Below are 21,220 nucleotides of genomic sequence, written 5' to 3' on the forward strand. Positions count from 1 at the left end.
AGGATAAAAATTTTTGGAATTGAAGGATGAGAGTTTGTAACATGTTTATGCAAGAAATCATGAATTGAAACATGAAAAATGGAAAAAATTTGAGTTGAAAACGAATTCACCTCCTCCCCACAATCTTGGCGTTAAACGCCCAAACACTGCATGTTTTGGGCGTTTAATGCCCATTTGTAGCTTCTACTGGGCGTTTAATGCCCAGTTGTTGCTTCTGGCTGGCGTTAAACGCCAGGAACTCCTTTGTCACTGGGCGTTTTTCTGAACGCCCAGGATGTTGTAAATCTGGCATTAAACGCCCAGAAGATGCTTCTTTCTAGCGTTTAACGCCCAGATGGCTATCTATACTCGCGTTGAACTTCCAGTAGATGCTTCTTTTGGGCGTTCAACGCCCAAAACAGCTCTTACTGGCTTTTTCGCACCAGTGAGCTTCTTTTTGCTGTTTTATCCTCTGAATCCTTCTAAAACTCTGTATCATTCACTGAAATGTATTATCTCTTATAAACTCATGACTGGGTTGCCTCCTGGTGCACGAAATTGAGATCATCAATGGCGCCATCAACATGGTACGCACAATTGCAATCTCACTTCTTTATCACAACTTCGCACAACTAACCAGCAAGTGTCCTGGGTCGTCCAAGTAATAAACCTTACGTGAGTAAGGGTCGATCCCACAGAGATTGTTGGTATGAAGCAAGCTATGGTCACCTTGTAAATCTTAGTCAGGCAAACTCAAATGGATATGAATGATGAATAAAACATAAAGATAAAGATAGAGATACTTATGTAATTCATTGGTGGGAATTTCAGATAAGCGTATGAAGATGCTTGGTCCCTTCCATCTCTCTGCTTTCCTACTGTCTTCATCCAATCCTTCTTACTCCTTTCCATGGCAAGCTTATGCAAGGGTTTCACCGTTGTCAGTGGCTACCTCCCATCCTCTCAGTGGAAATGTTCAACGCACCCTGTCACAGCACGACTATCCATCTGTCGGTTCTCAATCAGGCCGGAATAGAATCCAGTGATTCTTTTGCGTCTGTCACTAACGCCCCGCCCTCAGGAGTTTGAAGCTCGTCACAGTCATTCAATCATTGAATCCTACTCAAAATACCACAGACAAGGTTAGACCTTCCGGATTCTCTTGAATGCCGCCATCAATTCTAGCCTATACCACGAAGACTCTGATCTCACGGAATGGCTGGCTCGGTTGTCAGGCGAGCGCTCGGTTGTCAGGCGATCAACCATGCGTCGTGTATCAGGAATCCAAGAGATATCCACCCAATCTAAGGTAGAACGGAGGTGGTTGTCAGGCACACGTTCATAGGTGAGAATGATGATGAGTGTCACGGATCATCACATTCATCAAGTTGAAGAGTAAGTGATATCTTAGAACAAGAACAAGCGGAATTGAATAGAAGAACAATAGTAATTGCATTAATACTCGAGGTACAGTAGAGCTCCACACCTTAATCTATGGTGTGTAGAAACTCCACTGTTGAAATTACATAAGAACAAGGTCTAGGCATGGCCGAATGGCCAGCCTCCCAATGATCTAAGATAGCATCAGAACAAAGATAACTACCCAGATATCTCAATACAATAGTAAAAGGTCCTACTTATAGAGAACTAGTAGCCTAGGGTTTACAGAGATGAGTAAATGACATAAAAATCCACTTCCGGGCCCACTTGGTGTGTGCTTGGGTTGAGCATTGAAGCATTTTCGTGTAGAGACTCTTCTTGGAGTTAAACGCCAGCTTTTATGCCAGTTTGGGCGTTTAACTCCCATCCTTGTGCCAGTTCCGGCGTTTAACGCTGGGAATTCTGAGGGTGACTTTGAACGCCGGTTTGGGCCATCAAATCTTGGGCAAAGTATGGACTATCATATATTTCTGGAAAGCCCAGGATGTCTACTTTCCAACGCCGTTGAGAGCGCGCCAATTGGGCTTTTGTAGCTCTAGAAAATCCACTTCGAGTGCAGGGAGGTCAGAATCCAACAACATCTGCAGTCCTTTTCAGTCTTTGAATCAGATTTTTGCTCAGGTCCCTCAATTTCAGCCAGAAAATACCTGAAATCACAGAAAAACACACAAACTCATAGTAAAGTCCAGAAAAGTGAATTTTAACTAAAAACTAATAAAAATATACTAAAAACTAACTAGATCATACTAAAAACATACTAAAAACAATGTCAAAAAGCGTACAAATTATCCGCTCATCACAACACCAAACTTAAATTGTTGCTTGTCCTCAAGCAACTGAAAATCAAATAAGATAAAAAGAAGAGAATATGCAATGAATTCCAAAAACATCTATGAAGATCAGTATTAATTAGATGAGCGGGGCTTTTAGCTTTTTGCCTCTGAACAGTTTTGGCATCTCACTCTATCCTTTGAAATTCAGAATGATTGGCTTCTTTAGGAACTCAGAATCCAGATAGTGTCATTGATTCTCCTAGTTAAGTATGATGATTCTTGAACACAGCTACTTATTGAGTCTTGGCCGTGGCCCAAAGCACTCTGTCTTCCAGTATTACCACCTGATACATACATGCCACAGACACATAATTGGGTGAACCTTTTCAGATTGTGACTTAGCTTTGCTAGAGTCCCCAATTAGAGGTGTCCAGGGTTCTTAAGCACACTCTTTCTGCCTTGGATCACAACTTTATTTATTTCTTTTTCTTTCTTTTTCTTTTTCTCTTTCTTTTTCTTTTTCTTTTTCTTTTTCTCTTTTTTTTCGAAAATCTTTTTTTTTTCGTATTCACTGCTTTTTCTTGCTTCAAGAATCATTTTTATGATTTTTTAGATCCTCAGTAACATTTCTCCTTTTTCATCATTCTTTCAAGAGCCAAAATTCATGAACCACAAATTCAAAAGACATATGCACTGTTTAAGCATACATTCAGAAAACAAAAATATTGCCACCACATCAAAATAATTAAACTGTTATAAAATTCAAAATTCATGCAATTCTTCTCTTTTTCAATTAAGAACATTTTTTATTTAAGAGAGGTGATGGATTCATAGGACATTCATAACTTTAAGGCATAGACACTAAGACACTAATGATCACAAGACACAAACATAGATAAACATAAGCACTAAAATTCGAAAAACAGGAAAATAAAGAACAAGGAAATTAAAGAACGGGTCCACCTTAGTGATGGCGGCTTGTTCTTCCTCTTGAAGATCCTATGGAGTGCTTGAGCTCCTCAATGTCTCTTCCTTGTCTTTGTTGCTCCTCTCTCATGATTCTTTGATCTTCTCTAATTTCATGGAGGAGGACGGAATGTTCTTGGTGCTCCACCCTTAGTTGTCCCATGTTGGAACTCAATTCTCCTAGGGAGGTGTTTAGTTGCTCTCAATAGTTTTGTAGAGGAAAGTGCATCCCTTGAGGCATCTCAGGGATTTGATGATGAGAGGGGTCTCTTGTTTGCTCCATCCTCTTCTTAGTGATGGGCTTGTCCTCATCAATGGGGATGTCTCCTTCTATGTCAACTCCAACTGAATAGCAGAGGTGACAAATGAGATGAGGAAAGGCTAACCTTGCCAAGGTAGAGGACTTGTCCGCCACCTTATAAAGTTCTTGAGCTATAACCTCATGAACTTCTATTTCTTCTCCAATCATGATGCTATGAATCATGATAGCCCGGTCTATAGTAACTTCGGACCGGTTGCTAGTGGGAATGATTGAGCGTTGGATGAACTCCAACCATCCCCTAGCCACAGGCTTGAGGTCATGCCTTCTCAGTTGAACCGGCTTCCCTCTTGAATCTCTCTTCCATTGGGCGCCCTCTTCACATATGACTGTGAGGACTTGGTCCAACCTTTGATCAAAGTTGACCCTTCTAGTGTAAGGATGTTCATCTCCTTGCATCATGGGCAAGTTGAATGGCAACCTTACATTTTCCGGACTAAAATCCAAGTATTTCCCCCGAACCATAGTAAGCCAATTCTTTGGATCCGGGTTCACACTTTGATCATGGTTCTTGGTGATCCATGCATTGGCATAGAACTCTTGAACCATTAAAATTCCGACTTGTTGAATGGGGTTGGTAAGAACTTCCCAACCTCTTCTTCGGATCTCATGTCGGATCTCTGGATATTCACTCTTTTTGAGTGAAAAAGGGACCTCGGGGATCACCTTCTTCAAGGCCACAACTTCATAGAAGTGGTTTTGATGCACCCTTGAGACGAATCTCTCCATCTCCCATGACTCGGAGGTAGAAGCTTTTGCCTTCCCTTTCCTCTTTCTAGAGGTTTCTCCGGTCTTGGATGCCATAAATGGTTATGGAAAAACAAAAAGCAATGCTTTTACTACACCAAACTTAAAATGTTTGCTCGTCCTCGAGCAAAAGAAGAAAGAAGAGAGTAGAAGAAGAAGAAATGAGAAAGAAGGGAATGGCTTTGTGTTCGGCCAAAAAGGGAGAGTAGTGGTGTTTAGGTTGTGTGAAAATGAAGGAGTGAAGATGGGTTTATATAGGAGTGGGGGGGCTCATGGTTCGGTCATGTATGGGTGGGTTTGGGAGGGAAAGTGGTTTGAATTTGAAGGGTGAAGTAGGTGGGGTTTTATGAAGGATAGATGTGAGTGGTGAAGAGAAAGATGGGATTTGATAGGTGAAGGGTTTTTGGGGAAGAGGTGTTGAGGTGATTGGTGAATGGGTGAAGAAGAGAGAGAGTGGTAGGGTAGGTGGGGATCCTGTGGGGTCCACAGATCCTGAGGTGTCAAGGAAAAGTCATCCCTGCACCAAATGGCGAGCAAAATTGCTCTTTGTGCCAAATCTGGCGTTAAACGCCGGGCTGGTGCCCATTTCTGGCGTTTAACGCCAAGTGATTGCCCTTTTCTGGCGTTTAACGCCAATCTGGTGCCCCTTTCTGGCGTTAAACGCCCAGAATGGTGCCAGACTGGGCGTTAAACGCCCATCTGCTAGCCTTACTGGCGTTTAAACGCCAGTAGGTTCTTCCTCCAGGGTGTGCTATTTTTCTTCCTGTTTTTCTTTCTGTTTTTGCTTTTTCAATTGATTTTGTGACTTCTCATGATCATCAACCTACAGAAAACATAAAATAACAAAAGAGAATAGATAAAATATAACATTGGGTTGCCTCCCAACAAGCGCTTCTTTAATGTCAGTAGCTTGACAGAGGACTCTCATGGAGCCTCACAGGTGCTCAGAGCAATGTTGGAACCTCCCAACACCAAACTTAGAGTTTGAATGTGGGGGTTCAACACCAAACGTAGAGTTTAGTTGTGGCCTCCCAACACCAAACTTAGAGTTTGACTGTGGGGGCTCTGTTTGGCTCTGTTTTGAGAGAAGCTCTTCATGCTTCCTCTCCATGGTGACAGAGGGATATCCTTGAGCCTCAAACACAAAGGATTGTCCATTCACTTGAATGATCAATTCTCCTCTATCAACATCAGTCACAGTCTTTGCTGTGGCTAGGAAGGGTCTGCCAAGGATGATGGATTCATCCATGCATTTCCCAGTCTCAAGAACTATGAAATCAGCAGGGATGTAATGGTCTTCAACCTTTACCAGAACATCCTCTACAAGTCCATAAGCTTGTTTTCTTGAGTTGTCTGCCATCTCTAGTGAGATTTTTGCAGCTTGCACCTCAAAGATCCCTAGCTTCTCCATTACAGAGAGAGGCATGAGGTTTACACTTGACCCTAGGTCACACAAGGCCTTCTTGAAGGTCATGGTGCCTATGGTACAAGGTATTGAAAACTTCCCAGGATCCTGTCTCTTTTGAGGTAATTTCTGCCTAGACAAGTCATCCAGTTCTTTGGTGAGCAAAGGGGGTTCATCCTCCCAAGTCTCATTACCAAATAACTTGTCATTCAGCTTCATGATTGCTCCAAGGTATTTAGCAACTTGCTCTTCAGTGACATACTCATCCTCTTCAGAGGAAGAATACTCATCAGAGCTCATGAATGGCAGAAGTAAATCCAATGGAATCTCTATGGTCTCATTTTGAGCCTCAGATTCCCATGGTTCCTCTTTGGGGAACTCATTGGAAGCCAGTGGACGTCCATTGAGGCCTTCCTCAGTGGCGTTCACTGCCTCTTCCTCCTCTCCAAATTCGGCCATGTTGATGGCTTTGCACTCTCCTTTTGGATTTTCTTCTGTATTGCTTGGAAGAGTACTAGGAGGGAGTTCAGTAATTTTCTTGCTCAGCTGACCCACTTGTGCCTCCAAATTTCTAATGGAGGACCTTGTTTCAGTCATGAAACTTTGAGTGATTTTGATTAGATCAGAGACCATGGTTGCTAAGTTAGAGGTGTTCTGCTTAGAACTCTCTGTCTGTTGCTGAGAAGATGATGGAAAAGGCTTGCCATTGCTAAACCTGTTTCTTCCACCATTACTATTGTTGAAACCTTGTTGAGGTCTCTGTTGATCCTTCCATGAGAGATTTGGATGATTTCTCCATGAAGGATTATAGGTGTTTCCATAGGGTTCTCCCATGTAATTCACCTCTTCCATTGAAGGGTTCTCAGGATCATAAGCTTCTTCTTCAGATGAAGCTTCCTTAGTACTGCTTCGTGCATTTTGCATTCCAGACAGACTTTGAGAAATCATATTGACTTGCTGAGTCAATATTTTGTTCTGAGCCAATATGGCATTCAGAGTGTCAATCTCAAAAACTCCTTTCTTCTGACTAGTCCCATTGTTCACAGGATTCCTTTCAGAAGTGTACATGAATTGGTTATTTGCAACCATTTCAATTAGTTCTTGAGCTTCTGTAGGCGTCTTTTTCAGATGAAGAGATCCTCCAGCAGAGCTATCCAAAGACATCTTGGATAGTTCAGAGAGACCATCATAGAAAATTCCTATGATGCTCCATTCAAAAAGCATGTCAGAGGGACACTTCCTGATTAATTGTTTGTATCTTTCCCAAGCTTCATAGAGGGATTCTCCTTCCTTCTGTCTGAAGGTTTGGACTTCCACTCTAAGCTTACTCAATTTTTGAGGTGGAAAGAACTTTGCCAAGAAGGCATTGACTAGCTTTTCCCAAGAGTTCAGGCTTTCTTTAGGTTGTGAATCCAACCATGTCCTAGCTCTGTCTCTTACAGCAAAAAAGAATAGCATAAGTCTGTAGACCTCAGGGTCAACCCCATTAGTCTTGACAGTGTCACAGATTTGCAAGAATTCAGCTAAGAACTGATGAGGATCTTCCAATGGAAGTCCATGGAACTTGCAATTCTATTGCATTAGAGAAACTAATTGAGGCTTAAGCTCAAAGTTGTTTGCTCCAATGGCAGGGATAGAGATGCTTCTCCCATAGAAGTCGGGAGTAGGTGCAGTAAAGTCACCCAGCACCTTCCTTGCATTGTTGGCATTGTTGTTGTTTTCGGCTGCCATGGGTTCTTCTCCTTTGAAGATTTCTGTTAGGTCCTCTACAGAGAGTTGTGCCTTGGCTTCTCTTAGCTTTCGCTTCAAGGTCCTTTCAGGTTCAGGATCAGCCTCAACAAGAATGCTTTTGTCCTTGCTCCTGCTCATAAGAAAGAGAAGAGAACAAGAAAATATGGAATCCTCTATGTCACAGTATAGAGATTCCTTGAGGTGTCAGAGGAAAATAAAAATAGAAGGCAGAGGTAGAAAATTCGAACTTATCAAGAGAGATGGAGTTCGAATTGTGCATTGAGGAATAATGTTAGTCCATAAATAGAAGGATGTGAGAAGAATGGAAGTAGTATTCGAAAATTAAGTAAAGGATTTTTGAAAACATTTTGAAAAACACTAATTGATTTTCGAAAATAAAAGTGGGAAAGAAATCAAGTGATTTTTGAAAAAGAATTTGAAATTAGAAATCAAAAAGATTTGATTGAAAGCTATTTTGAAAAAGATGTGGTTAAGAAGATATGATTAGTTTTAAAAAGATGTAATTGAGAAGATATGATTTGAAAAAACATTTTAAAAAGATTTGATTTTAAAATTAGTGACTTGGCTATCAAGAAAGGATATGATCCAAACATTAGACCTTTCTCAACAGAAAAAGCAACAAACTTGAAATGTTGAATCAAATCATTAATTGATAGCAAGTATCTTTGAAAATGGAAAGAAATTGATTTTGAAAAAGATTTGATTGAAAAGATTTGATTTGAAAAAGATTTGATTTTGAAAAATTTTGAAAACTAAAAAAAAAATGAATTGAAACAAAATCTTCCCTCTTGTGCCATCCTGGCGTTAAACGCCCAGAATGGTGCACATTCTGGCGTTTAACGCCCAAAACTCTACCCTTTTGGGCGTTAAACGCCCAGCCAGGCACCCTGGCTGGCGTTTAAACGCCAGTCTGTCTTCTTCACTGGGCATTTTGAATGCCCAGCTTTTTCTGTGCAATTCCTCTGCTGTATGTTCTGAATCTTCAATTCTCTGTATTATTGACTTGAAAAGACACAAATTAAAAATATTTTTGGATTTTTTTATAATCAAAATGCAACTAAATAACAATGCGTGCAAGACACCAAACTTAGCAGTTTATATATTACTGACAAAATGAGAATGCATATGAGACACATAAACACTCAAGTCAAGAGAATTCAAAGATCAGAGTAAGAAATCATCAAGAATTACTTGAAGATCCTTAAGACACATGAATGAATGTATGCAATTGACACCAAACTTAAAATGAGACACTGGACTCAAACAAGAAACATACAATATTTTTGGTTTTTATGATTTTGTAAATTTTTTTGTGCTTTTTTTTTCGAAAATTAAGTGAAAAAAAAGAAAATAAAGGTATCAAAATTCTTAATGAGAATTCCAGGAATCATGCAATGTTTAGTCTAAGACTCCGGTCCAGGAATTAGACATGGCTTCACGGCCAGCCAAGCTTTCAAAGAAAGCTTCGGTCCAAAACACTAGACATGGCCAATGGCCAGCCAAGCCTTAGCAGATCACTGCTCCAATAGCAAGATTGATAGAAATCAACAAGCTCTTGTGATGATAAGTTGAAACCTCGGTCCAATAGAATTAGACATGGCTTCACAGCCAGCCAGACTTCAACAGATCATCATGAAACACTAGAATTCATTCTTAAGAACTCTGAAGAAAAAAAAAATACCTAATCTAAGCAACAAGATGAACCATCAGTTGTCCATACTCGAACAATCCCCGGCAACGGCGCCAAAAACTTGGTGCACGAAATTGTGATCATCAATGGCGCCATCAACATGGTACGCACAATTGCAATCTCACTTCTTTATCACAACTTTGCACAACTAACCAGCAAGTGTACTGGGTCGTCCAAGTAATAAACCTTACGCGAGTAAGGGTCGATCCCACAGAGATTGTTGGTATGAAGCAAGCTATGGTCACCTTGTAAATCTTAGTAGGCAAACTCAAATGGATATGAATGATGAATAAAACATAAAGATAAAGAAAGAGATACTTATGTAATTCATTGGTGGGAATTTCAGATAAGCGTATGAAGATGCTTGGTCCCTTCCGTCTCTCTGCTTTCCTACTATCTTCATCCAATCCTTCTTACTCCTTTCCATGGCAAGCTTATGCAAGGGTTTCACCGTTGTCAGTGGCTACCTCCCATCCTCTCAGTGGAAATGTTCAACGCACCCTGTCACGGCACGACTATCCATCTGTCAGTTCTCAATCAGGCCGGAATAGAATCAAGTGATTCTTTTGCGTCTGTCACTAACGCCCCGCCCTCAGGAGTTTGAAGCTCGTCACAGTCATTCAATCATTGAATCCTACTCAGAATACCACAGACAAGGTTAGACCTTCCGGATTCTCTTGAATGCCGCCATCAATTCTAGCCTATACCACGAAGACTCTGATCTCACGGAATGGCTAGCTCGGTTGTCAGGCGAGCGCTCGGTTGTCAGGCGATCAACCATGCGTCGTGTATCAGGAATCCAAGAGATATCCACCCAATCTAAGGTAGAACGGAGGTGGTTGTCAGGCACACGTTCATAGGTGAGAATGATGATGAGTGTCACGGATCATCACATTCATCAAGTTGAAGAACAAGTGATATCTTAGAACAAGAACAAGCGGAATTGAATAGAAGAACAATAGTAATTGCATTAATACTCGAGGTACAGCAGAGCTCCACACCTTAATCTATGGTGTGTAGAAACTCCACCGTTGAAATTACATAAGAACAAGGTCTAGGCATGGCCGAATGGCCAGCCTCCCAATGATCTAAGATAGCATCAGAACAAAGATAACTACCCAGATATCTCAATACAATAGTAAAAGGTCCTACTTATAGAGAACTAGTAGCCTAGGGTTTACAGAGATGAGTAAATGACATAAAAATCCACTTCCTGGCCCACTTGGTGTGTGCTTGGGCTGAGCATTGAAGCATTTTCGTGTAGAGACTCTTCTTGGAGTTAAACGCCAGCTTTTATGCCAGTTTGGGCGTTTAACTCCCATCCTTGTGCCAGTTCCGGCGTTTAACGCTGGGAATTCTGAGGGTGACTTTGAACGCCGGTTTGGGCCATCAAATCTTGGGCAAAGTATGGACTATCATATATTGCTGGAAAGCCCAGGATGTCTACTTTCCAACGCCGTTGAGAGCGCGCCAATTGGGCTTTTGTAGCTCTGGAAAATCCACTTCGAGTGCAGGGAGGTCAGAATCCAACAACATCTGCAGTCCTTTTCAGTCTCTGAATCAGATTTTTGCTCAGGTCCCTCAATTTCAGCCAGAAAATACCTAAAATCACAGAAAAACACACAAACTCATAGTAATGTCCAGAAAAGTGAATTTTAACTAAAAACTAATAAAAATATACTAAAAACTAACTAGATCATACTAAAAACATACTAAAAACAATGCCAAAAAGCGTACAAATTATCCGCTCATCACCTCCCAGCAAGCGCTTCTTTATTGTCTTTAGCTGGACTATTACTGAGTTTTAATCAAGTATCAGTTTTTAGCATTCTTGCTCAAAATTGCTTTCATGATAATGTTTGACTCTCTGTCCATTAATAATGAACTTTTTGTTAGAATCATTATCCTGTAGCTCTACGTAACCATATGGTGACACACCTGTAATCACATATAGTCCTCTCTACCGGGATTTTAATTTCCCGGGGAATAATCTGTGCATAGAATTAAACAGCAAAACTTTCTGCCCTGGCTCAAAGACTCTGGATGACAACTTCTTGTCATGCCATCTTTTTGCTTTCTCTTTGTAAAATTTTGCATTTTCGAAAGCGTTGAGTCTGAATTCCTCTAGCTCATTTAACTAGAGCAATCATTTTTCTCCAGCTAACTTGGCATCAAGGTTTAGGAATCTGGTTGCCCAGTAGGCCTTATGTTCCAGTTCCACTGGCAAGTGACAGGCTTTTCCATACACAAGCTGGTATGGAGAGGTCCCTATAGGAGTCTTGAATGCTGTTCTGTATGCTCACAGAGCATCATCCAAGCTTCTTGCCCAATCCCTTCTACGGTTAATCACAGTCCGTTCCAGGATTCTTTTAAGTTCTCTATTAGAGACTTCAGCTTGCCCATTTGTCTGTGAATGATATGGAGTGGTCTCCCTATGGCTAACTCCATATCGAACTAAATCAGAGTAAAACTGTTTATTGTAGAAATGAGTGCCCCCATCACTGATTAGTACTCTAGGGATACCAAATCTGCTGAAGATGTGTTTTTGGAGGAATTTCAGCATTGTCTTAGTATCATTAGTGGGTGTTGCAATAGCTTCCACCCATTTGGATACATAATCCACTGCCACCAGAATATAAGTGTTTGAGTATGATGGTGGGAAAGGCCCCATGAAGTCAATACCCCATACATCAAACAACTCAATCTCCAAGATCCCTTGTTGAGACATGGCATAACTGTGAGGCAGATTGCCAGATCTCTGGCAACTGTCACAATTAAGTACAAATACTCGGGAGTCTTTATAGAGAGTAGGCCAGTAGAAGCCACATTGAAGGACTCTTGTGGTTGTTCGCTCACTTCCAAAATGTCCTCCATACTGTGATCCATGGCAGTGCCAGAGGATCTTCTGTGCTTCTTCTTTAGGATCTTCTTTAGAAGAGATATGGTTCATCTTAAAGATAGTACTTTGCATCCGTGATCAATTTCTTTGATTGCTGCCTACTGTACTCTTTGGGTATGAATCTCACTGCCTTGTAGTTTGCAATGTCTGCAAACCATGGCACTTTCTGGATGGCAAAGAGTTGCTCATCCGGAAAGTTTTTAGAGATCTCAGTAAGAGGGAGGGATGCCCTTTCTACTGGTTCTATTCGGGATAGGTGATCTGCTACTTGGTTCTCTGTCCCTTTTCTGTCTCTTATTTCTATATCAAACTCTTGCAGAAGCAACACCCATCTGATGAGTCTGGGTTTTGATTCCTACTTTGTGAGTAGATATTTAAGAGCAGCATGGCCAGTGTACACAATCACTTTTGATCCTACTAAATAAGATTTGAACTTGTCAATGGCGTAAACTACTGCAAGTAACTCTTTTTCTGTAGTTGTGTAGTTCTTTTGTGCTTTATTTAAAACACATCTTGCATAGTAAATAACGTGCAGAAGCTTGTCATGCCTTTGTCCCAACACTGCACCAATGGCATGGTCACTGGCATCACACATCAGTTCAAATGGTAATGTCTAGTCTGGTGCAGAGATGACTGGTGCTGTGACCAGCTTAGCTTTCAGAGTCTCAAACGCCTACAGACACTCCTTATCAAAGATAAATGGCGTGTCAGCAGCTAGTAGATTACTAAGAGGTTTGGCGATTTTTGAAAAATCTTTTATAAATCTCATATAGAATCCTGCATGCCCCAGAAAGCTTCTGATTGCCTTAACATTGGCAGGTGGTGGTAATTTTTCAATTACCTCTACCTTAGCTTGATCCACCTCTATTCCCTTGTTCGAAATTTTGTGCCCAAGGACAATTCCTTCAGTCACCATAAAGGTACATTTTTCCCAGTTTAAAACCAGGTTAGTCTCTTGGCACCTCTTTAGAACAAGTGCTAGATGGTCAAGACAGGAGCTGAATGAGTCTCCAAATACGGAAAAGTCATCCATGAAGACTTCCAGAAATTTTTCCACCATATCAGAGAAAATAGAGAGCATGCAACTTTGAAAGGTTGTAGGTGCATTGCACAGACCAAATGGCATCCTTCTGTATGCAAATACTCCGGATGGACATGTGAATGCTGTTTTCTCTTGATCCTGGGGATCTACTGCAATTTGATTATAACCTGAATATCCATTCAGGAAGTAGTAGTATTCATGACCTGTTAGTCTTTCTAGCATTTGGTCTATGAATGGTAAAGAAAAATGATCCTTTCTGGTAGCTGTATTGAACCTTCTGTAATCAATACACATACGCCACCCTGTAACTGTTCTTGTAGGAACCAGTTCATTTTTTTCATTATGAACCACTATCATACCACCCTTCTTAGGGACGACTTGGACAGGGCTTACCCAGGGGCTATCAGAAATGGGATAAATAATCTCAGCCTTTAGTAATTTAGTGACCTCCTTCTGCACCACCTCCTTCATGGCTGGATTCAGCCGCCTCTGTGGTTGAAACCACTAGCTTAGCATCACCCTCCAATAGGATCTTGTGCATGCATCTGGCTGGGCTAATGCCCTTAAGATCACTGATGGACCACCCAAGAGCTGTCTTGTGTGTCCTTAGCACTTGAATTAGTGCTTTCTCTTCCTATGGCTCTAAGGTAGAACTTATGATTATAGGAAAGATATCACCTTCTCCCAGAAATGCATATTTCAGGGATGGTGGTAATGGTTTGAGTTCAGGTTTGGGAGGTTTCTCCTCTTCCTGAGGGATTTTCAGAGGTTCTATTATTCTCTCTGGTTCCTCCAGATCAGGCTGAGCATCTTTAAAGATATCGTCTAGCTCTGATTCGAGACTCTCAGTCATATTGACCTCTTTTACCAAAGAGTCAATAATATCAATGCTCATGCAGTCATTTGGGGTGTCTGGATGCTGCATAGCTTTGACAACATTCAACTTAAACTCGTCCTCATTGACTCTCAGGGTTACTTCCCCTTTTTGGACGTCAATAAGGGTTCGTCCAGTTGCTAGGAAAGGTCTTCCTAGAATGAGAGTTGCACTCTTGTGCTCCTCCATTTCCAGCACCACAAAGTCAGTGGAAAAGGCAAATGGCCCAACCTTGACAATCATGTCATCAATCACGCCTGATGGGTATTTAATGGGGTCATCAGCAAGTTGGAGACATATCTGGGTTGGTTTGACTTTTTCAGTTAGACCAAGCTTTATGATAGTGGATGTAAGTATTAGGTTGATACTTGTCCCAAGATCACATAGAGCTTGCTTGGTACAAGTACCTTTTAATTTGCATGGTATCATAAAACTTCCGGGATCTTTAAGCTTTTCTGGTAAGCTTTTCAGAATGACTGCACTGAATTCTTCAGTGAGGTAAATTTTTTCAGTTTCTCTCATATCCTTCTTATGACTTAAGATCTCTTTCATGAACTTAGCATAAGAAGGTATTTGCTCAAGTGTCTCTGCAAATGGAATCTTTATTTCAAGAGTCCTGAGATAGTCTGCAAAGCGGGCAAATTGCTTATCCTGTTCTGCTTGGCAGAGTTTCTGAGGATAAGGCATTTTGGCTTTGTTTTCCTCAACCTTAGTTGCTACAGGTTTATTACCTACAGATGTGGGTTGAGAAGCCTTTTTAGAAGGGTTGCTATCAGCACTTGTATGTATCTGATCCCCCACCGGCGTTTGAATGCCAGGGGTGGAAGCTGGAGTGGCGTTAGACGCCAACTCCTTACCTGTTTCTGGCGTCTGAACGCCAGAACTGAGCTTTCTTTGGGTGTTCAACACCATCTTCTTGCCTGTTTGTGGCGTTTAAACGCTAGAACTGAGCATGGGTTGGGCGTTCAACGCCAGCCCTTCACCCTTTTCTGGGTTTGAACGCCAGAATTGTTCCTCTCTGGGCTCTTACTGTCCTCAAAGGGATTTTGGGTAGCAGTTTGTTTATTTCTTGGCTTCCTGCTGCCTTGAAGTGAGGTATTTAATGTTTTCCCACTTCTTAATTAAACTGCTTAGCACTCTTCTGTTATTTGTTATGATAACTGCTGTTCTGTTTGCTTCAACTGCACTTCCATATTCATATTAGCCATTCTTGTTTCTTGCAATATCTCGTTGAATTCGGCTAGCTATTTTGTTAGAAAATCTAATTGCTGATTGAATTCAGTAACTTGTTCTGCAGGATTGAGTTCATCAGTTACTGTTTTAGTCTCTTCTTTCATGGAAGATTCACTACTTAGGTACAGATCCTTATTTCTGGCAACTGTATCAATGAGCTCTTGAGCTTCTTCAATTGTCTTTCTCATGTGTATAGATCTGCCAGCTGAGTGGTCTAGAGAAATCTGAGCTTTCTCTGTAAGCCCATAATAGAAGATGTCTAACTGCACCCACTCTGAAAACATTTCGGAGGGGCATTTTCTTAGCATCTCTCTGTATCTCTCCCAGGCATCATAAAGAAATTCATTATCTCATTGTTTAAAGCCTTGGATGTTCAGCCTTAGCTGTGTCATCCATTTTGGAGGGAAATATTGATTCAGGAATTTTTCTGACAGTTGTTTCCATGTCCTTATGCTAGCCTTAGGTTGGTTATTTAACCACCTCTTAGCTTGGTCTTTTACAGCAAATGGAAACAGTAATAATCTGTAGACATCCTGATCTACTTTCTTATCATGTACTGTGTCAGCAATTTGTAAAAACTGTGCCAGAAACTCTGTAGGTTCTTCCTGTAGAAGACCGAAATACTGGCAACTTTGCTGCACCATGATAATGAGCTGAGGATTCAACTCAAAGCTACTAACTCCGATGGAGGGTATACAGATACTACTCCCAGATGAAGCAGTAGTGGGGTTAGCATATGACTCCAGAGTCCTTCTGGATTGTTCATTTCCACTTAGGTCCATGATGGAGAAAGGGAGATGATGTGGATTTATTTTATTTATTTTATTATATAAGAAAAATAATTTTCGAAATAATAAAATAAAATAAAATAAAAACTAAAATAAAAATAGAAATAAAATTTAAAAAAACATATTTTAAAATTTTTCGAAAAAGTGAAGAGAGAGAGTGGTTAGGATATTTTTTGAAACAGATATGATTTTAAAAAAAATTTAAAAGGATAAGATTTGTAAAATTTTGAAATTGAAATTTGAATTTTTATGAAAAGTTTCGAAAAAAATTATTTAAAAATAGTTAGAAAAAAATATATTTTTTTTATTTTTGAATTTTATTATGAAAGAGAAAAACACACAAAAGACACAAGACTTAAAATTTTTAAATCCAATGCTCCTTGTTTTCGAAAATTTTGGAGGGAAAATGCCAAGGCACACCAAACTTAAAAATTTTAAGATCAAAGCACAAAGAAGACTCAAGAACACCTTGAAGACTCACAAGAACAACAAGAACAAAAGATAGAACACCAAACTTAAAATTTTTAGAAAACCACAATAAAATTTTTGAAAATTAAAGAAAAATTAACAAGAGAACACCAAACTTAAAGTTTGGCACACGATTTAATCAAAGAAAAATTATTTTTTTAAAAAGATTTAAGAAAAGGAAAACTCAAAGGGGCAACTATTCTCAAGAAAATAGACACATTTAACAAATGCAAGGATTGAACAGATAAAAACTATTTTTTATGACAAAAACACAAAGGACACCAAACTTAAAACATGCAACTAGACTCAATGAAGAACTAACAATTAATAAAGAAAAATAATATTTTTGAAGAAAAGTTTTTTTTAAAGGGAATAATAAAAGATGAAATTCTAGTGACTCTAAACCAAAAAGACAAATTTTTCCTAATCTAAGCAACAAGATTCACCTTCAGTTGTTCAAACTCAAACAATCCCCGACAACGGCGCCAAAAACTTGGTACACAAAAATTACAGTCACACTATGTAATTTTGCACAACTAACTAGCAAGTGCACTGGGTCGTCCAAGTAATACCTTACGTGAGTAAGAGTCGAATCCCACAGAAATTGTTGGCTTGAAGCAAGCTATGGTTATCTTATTATTCTTAGTCAGGATACCAATAGGGTTCTTTTAGTTTTAATTGTAAAAAGTGAAAGTGCATAAAATAAGTAATTGTTACGCAGTGATGTAGAATATGTTGGAGTTTTGGAGATGCTTTGTCTTCTGAATTCCTGCAACATAATGCTTTCTCACTTTCAAACATGCAAGGCTCCTTCCATGGCAAGCTGTATGTAGGGCATCACCGTTGTCAATGGCTACTTCCCATCCTCTCAATGAAAATGGTCCAAATGCTTTATCACAGCACGACTAATCATCTGTTGGTTCTCGATCATGTCGAAATAGGATCCATTGATCCTTTTACGTCTGTCACTACTCCCAACACTCGCGAGTTTGAAGCTCGTCACAGTCATCCAATCCTTGAATCCTACTCGGAATACCACAGACAAGGTTTAGACCTTCCAGATTCTCAAGGATGCTGCCAATGGATTCTAGCTTATACCACGAAGATTCTGATTTAGGAATCTAAGAGATACTCATTCAATCTAATGTAGAACGGAGGTGGTTGTCAGGAACACGTTCATGGGTTAAAAATGGTGATGAGTGTCACGGATTATCACATTCATCACGGTTAAGTACGAATCAGTATCTTAGATAGAAACAAGCGTGTTTGAAGGGAAAACAGAAATAATTGCCTTAATTCATCGAGACGCTGCAGAGCTCCTCACCCCCAAAAATGGAGTTTAGAGACTCATGCCATCAAAGAGTACAAAGTTCAGATCTAAAATGTCATGAGATGCAAAATAAATCTCTAAAAGTTGTTTAAATACTAAGCTAGTAACCTAGGTTTACAGAAAATGAGTAAACTAAGATGGATAGTGCAGAAATCCACTTCTGGGACCCACCTGTTGTGTGCTGGGGCTGAGACTTGAGCTTTTCACGTGCATGGCTTGTTTCTATAGTTAAACGTCAGGTTGTAGCCTATTTCTGACATTCAACTCAATTTCCTAACCTGTTTCTAGCGTTCAACACCAAAATGCAACATGGAACTGGCATTAAACGCCAGTTTATGTCATTTATCTTCGTGCAAAGTATGGACTATTATATATTGCTGGAAAGACCTGGATATATACTTTCCAACCCAATTGAGAGCGCGCCAATTGGACTCCTGTAGCTCCAAAAAATCCATTCTGAGTGTAGGGAGGTCAGAATCCAACAGCATCAGCAGTCCTTTTTCAGCCTGAATCAGATTTTTACTCAGCTCCCTCAATTTTAGCCAGAAAATACCTGAAATCACAGAAAAATACACAAACTCATAGTAAAGTCCAGAAATATGAATTTTGCCTAAAAACTAATAAAAATATACTAAAAATAACTAAAACATACTAAAAACTATATAAAATTACCCCCAAAAAGTGTATAAAATATCTGCTCATCAATTACCATTCTGCCCCTTAACTCCAAAATGACAAAAATGCCCTCCTGAGCACGTATCAGGTGTTCTTATCCTATATATGTTGGGAATGAATAACCGTGTTGATCTGGTGGAAAAAATCACTCCCTGGAGAGAATCATGGAAAGTGCATGTTAAAGTTGTGAAGTTGTAGTACCACAAGAATCCTGCTTTGGATGCTTCTCAAAATATGCTTCATATGGTCTTAATGGATGAGAAGGTCAGTTTTATTTTATGTTAGTATTTCCTTAAGTTGTTGCCATTTTTTTTAAAATATGCAGAAGGGGATTTTTATTCTTGGTTGCAAAGTGATGTGTTTTTGTTGTTTTAATTTTTTAATCAATTGTTTTTATGCTGTTTGGATACCTAAATATGTTAATAAATTCAAAATATGAACCATTTTTTTCAATTGCAGTTACACAAGATCCAAGTAACGATTAGAGATCAGCTTATATCAAAGTTTGCTGTGTCTCTACACGAAGGGGATCTGTATTTGATGACCCATTTTACAGTTGTATCAAACACTGGTATGAACAGAGTGACCAAACATCAGTTCAGACTTTTGTTCTAATACAAGACCTCTGTTGTTTCTGTGGTATCTCCAAGGATACCTCATTCCGATTTGTGTTTTATATCAATAGATGAAATTGATCAAATGACAAAGGACTACAATTTTCTCATTGGTTTGTATAAGTTTCTTGCTCTACTTTTTAGGATCATAGTATTATGTTTTAACAAGTGTGGTTTCTAATTCAAATTTGTATATGTTTCAATCTAATTATTAGACTTTGTTGGGATCATTACTGGTGTTCGAAAAGAAAGAGATGTAGAATCATATGGGAAGATGATCAAAGCAGTTGTGCTAGAAGTTTTTACTCATGGGTAATATGTCTCTTACTTTCTCTCATATAAGTAGTTATCCTCTATTCATTCAATTTTTTTTTGTTCCAGCCTTTATGTTTATAACAATAAATATATAGTTAGATCCTTTTGATCTTTTGAAACTTATTTCTCCAGCAAAAAGGTCCAATGCAATGTGTTTGGAAATACTTGTGATCTGTTGGAATATGATAACTTACAAAAATATCCAAGATCTCCGCTGATTGTCCTCGAGTCTTTTAAAATCAAAGCAATTAAAGGTTAGTTTCAGGCATATTCAGCGAATTTTTACTCTAATATTACTTTTCTGATTTTTGACCTTTTAAGTTAAATATGGTTTGAGGCTAATAGAGTAGGATTCTTGGATGCAGGTGGAGTAATTCTACAGAATGTGATAAATGTCTCTAGGTTATTCATTAATCCTGACATTTCTGAGTCTGTTGAGTTCCTAAGCAGGTTAGTTGTGAAAAAAATATTGTAAAGGTACAAGCTGCTATGCTTATTTTGTTGGTATTCATGTATATGTTTTGTGTCATGAAGATTAGTTATTGTATCTTTTATGTAGATTTAGTGTAGCCAGTTATGGATTCTCAAGACTTGTGACCAATGACCTTGGATACTTAATTTCTAAAGTTGATGGTGATTATTTCAATCCCAAAGAGATCAGTAATATTTAAGATCTTCATGTAGATAGCGGGGTACTATTTTAGATTGGCAAAGTCTCCATTTAATACTTAAACTTCAATTTCTTAAACATGTGTGTTGGGTTTATATCATTGTTTTTAAAATTTTACAGGATGCTCATTACTTTGTTATTGGGACAATTAACGAAGTTATGGATGAACCAGATTGGTGGTACTACTCATGTGTGTGTGGTCATGCCGTTGTTGACCATGAGGATCTCTACCTTTGTGATGCTTGTGGTACATGTGTTGAACATGTGATGGTCAAGTAAGGTTCATATGTAACTCTACTATGTAATAGATTAATTATCAATCTTTTAGATTTTTGGTTAGTTCTTTGTTATGCTTCACTATATGTGTTTTTAAGCAGATTTAATTTCTTGGTTTTAGTTATCATTCTTGGTTGTTAATTGTGTTAGATATAGGATTCGTGTAAAAATTCACCATGCTGGGTGTGCTGTTTTGTTTGTTCTGCTTGATAATAGGGCAACAAAACTATTTGAAAAAACCTGTTCTGAAGCATTTCTCAGGATAGACGAAGAATTCTCTGTTAATCCTAGTGTGCTTGCAGTATGAACTCTTTCATATTGAACCTCATTTAATCTTTGTTATTTTTTTTGTGTTCAACTTTATTGATTCTTTTATATTAAACTCCCAAGGTCTGTCGGTCATATTCTCCACAAATGTTTGGTGATGTTGTTGGAGAGGAGAAAGTTTTCAAGGTTGAAATTCTTTCTGCAGTTGATCCAGATTACTCCGGGTCCTTTAAAATTGTAAATGTCTTTAGTGATAATTCGGAACCAGCTGCAACCGATGATTATATGAATGTATGATTTCTCACCCTATGTTACAACATGTTCATGCATTTTTCTTTTTTCTGAATCAATGCATTCGATACTTATTCTAACCAAATTATCCCAGGCAAGGCTTCACGATCCGATTTTTCCACCAATCTATGATGCCTATTTGCAGTATGCAACTGGAAAAGATTACAAGACTCAAGTAGTGTGTGATAATTCTATTCAATCAGAAACTATTGAAGATATTATTACTGATCTTATTTCACCCAATCGCTGCTATTCTGATGTTGAGAATGTATATTTTTTTCTCATTTGTGATAAAATCTCTTTCTTCTTTCTTTTTTGTTATTCTTGTTATATCATATGCTGAAAAGTTAGTAATTGATAGTTTTGTAAATTATTTGAAATTTGAAATGCTTATTAATTTTTTCTTT

The sequence above is a fragment of the Arachis hypogaea genome, chromosome 3, assembly GCF_003086295.3.
Source record: "Arachis hypogaea cultivar Tifrunner chromosome 3, arahy.Tifrunner.gnm2.J5K5, whole genome shotgun sequence".
NCBI classification, from domain to species: domain Eukaryota; kingdom Viridiplantae; phylum Streptophyta; class Magnoliopsida; order Fabales; family Fabaceae; genus Arachis; species Arachis hypogaea.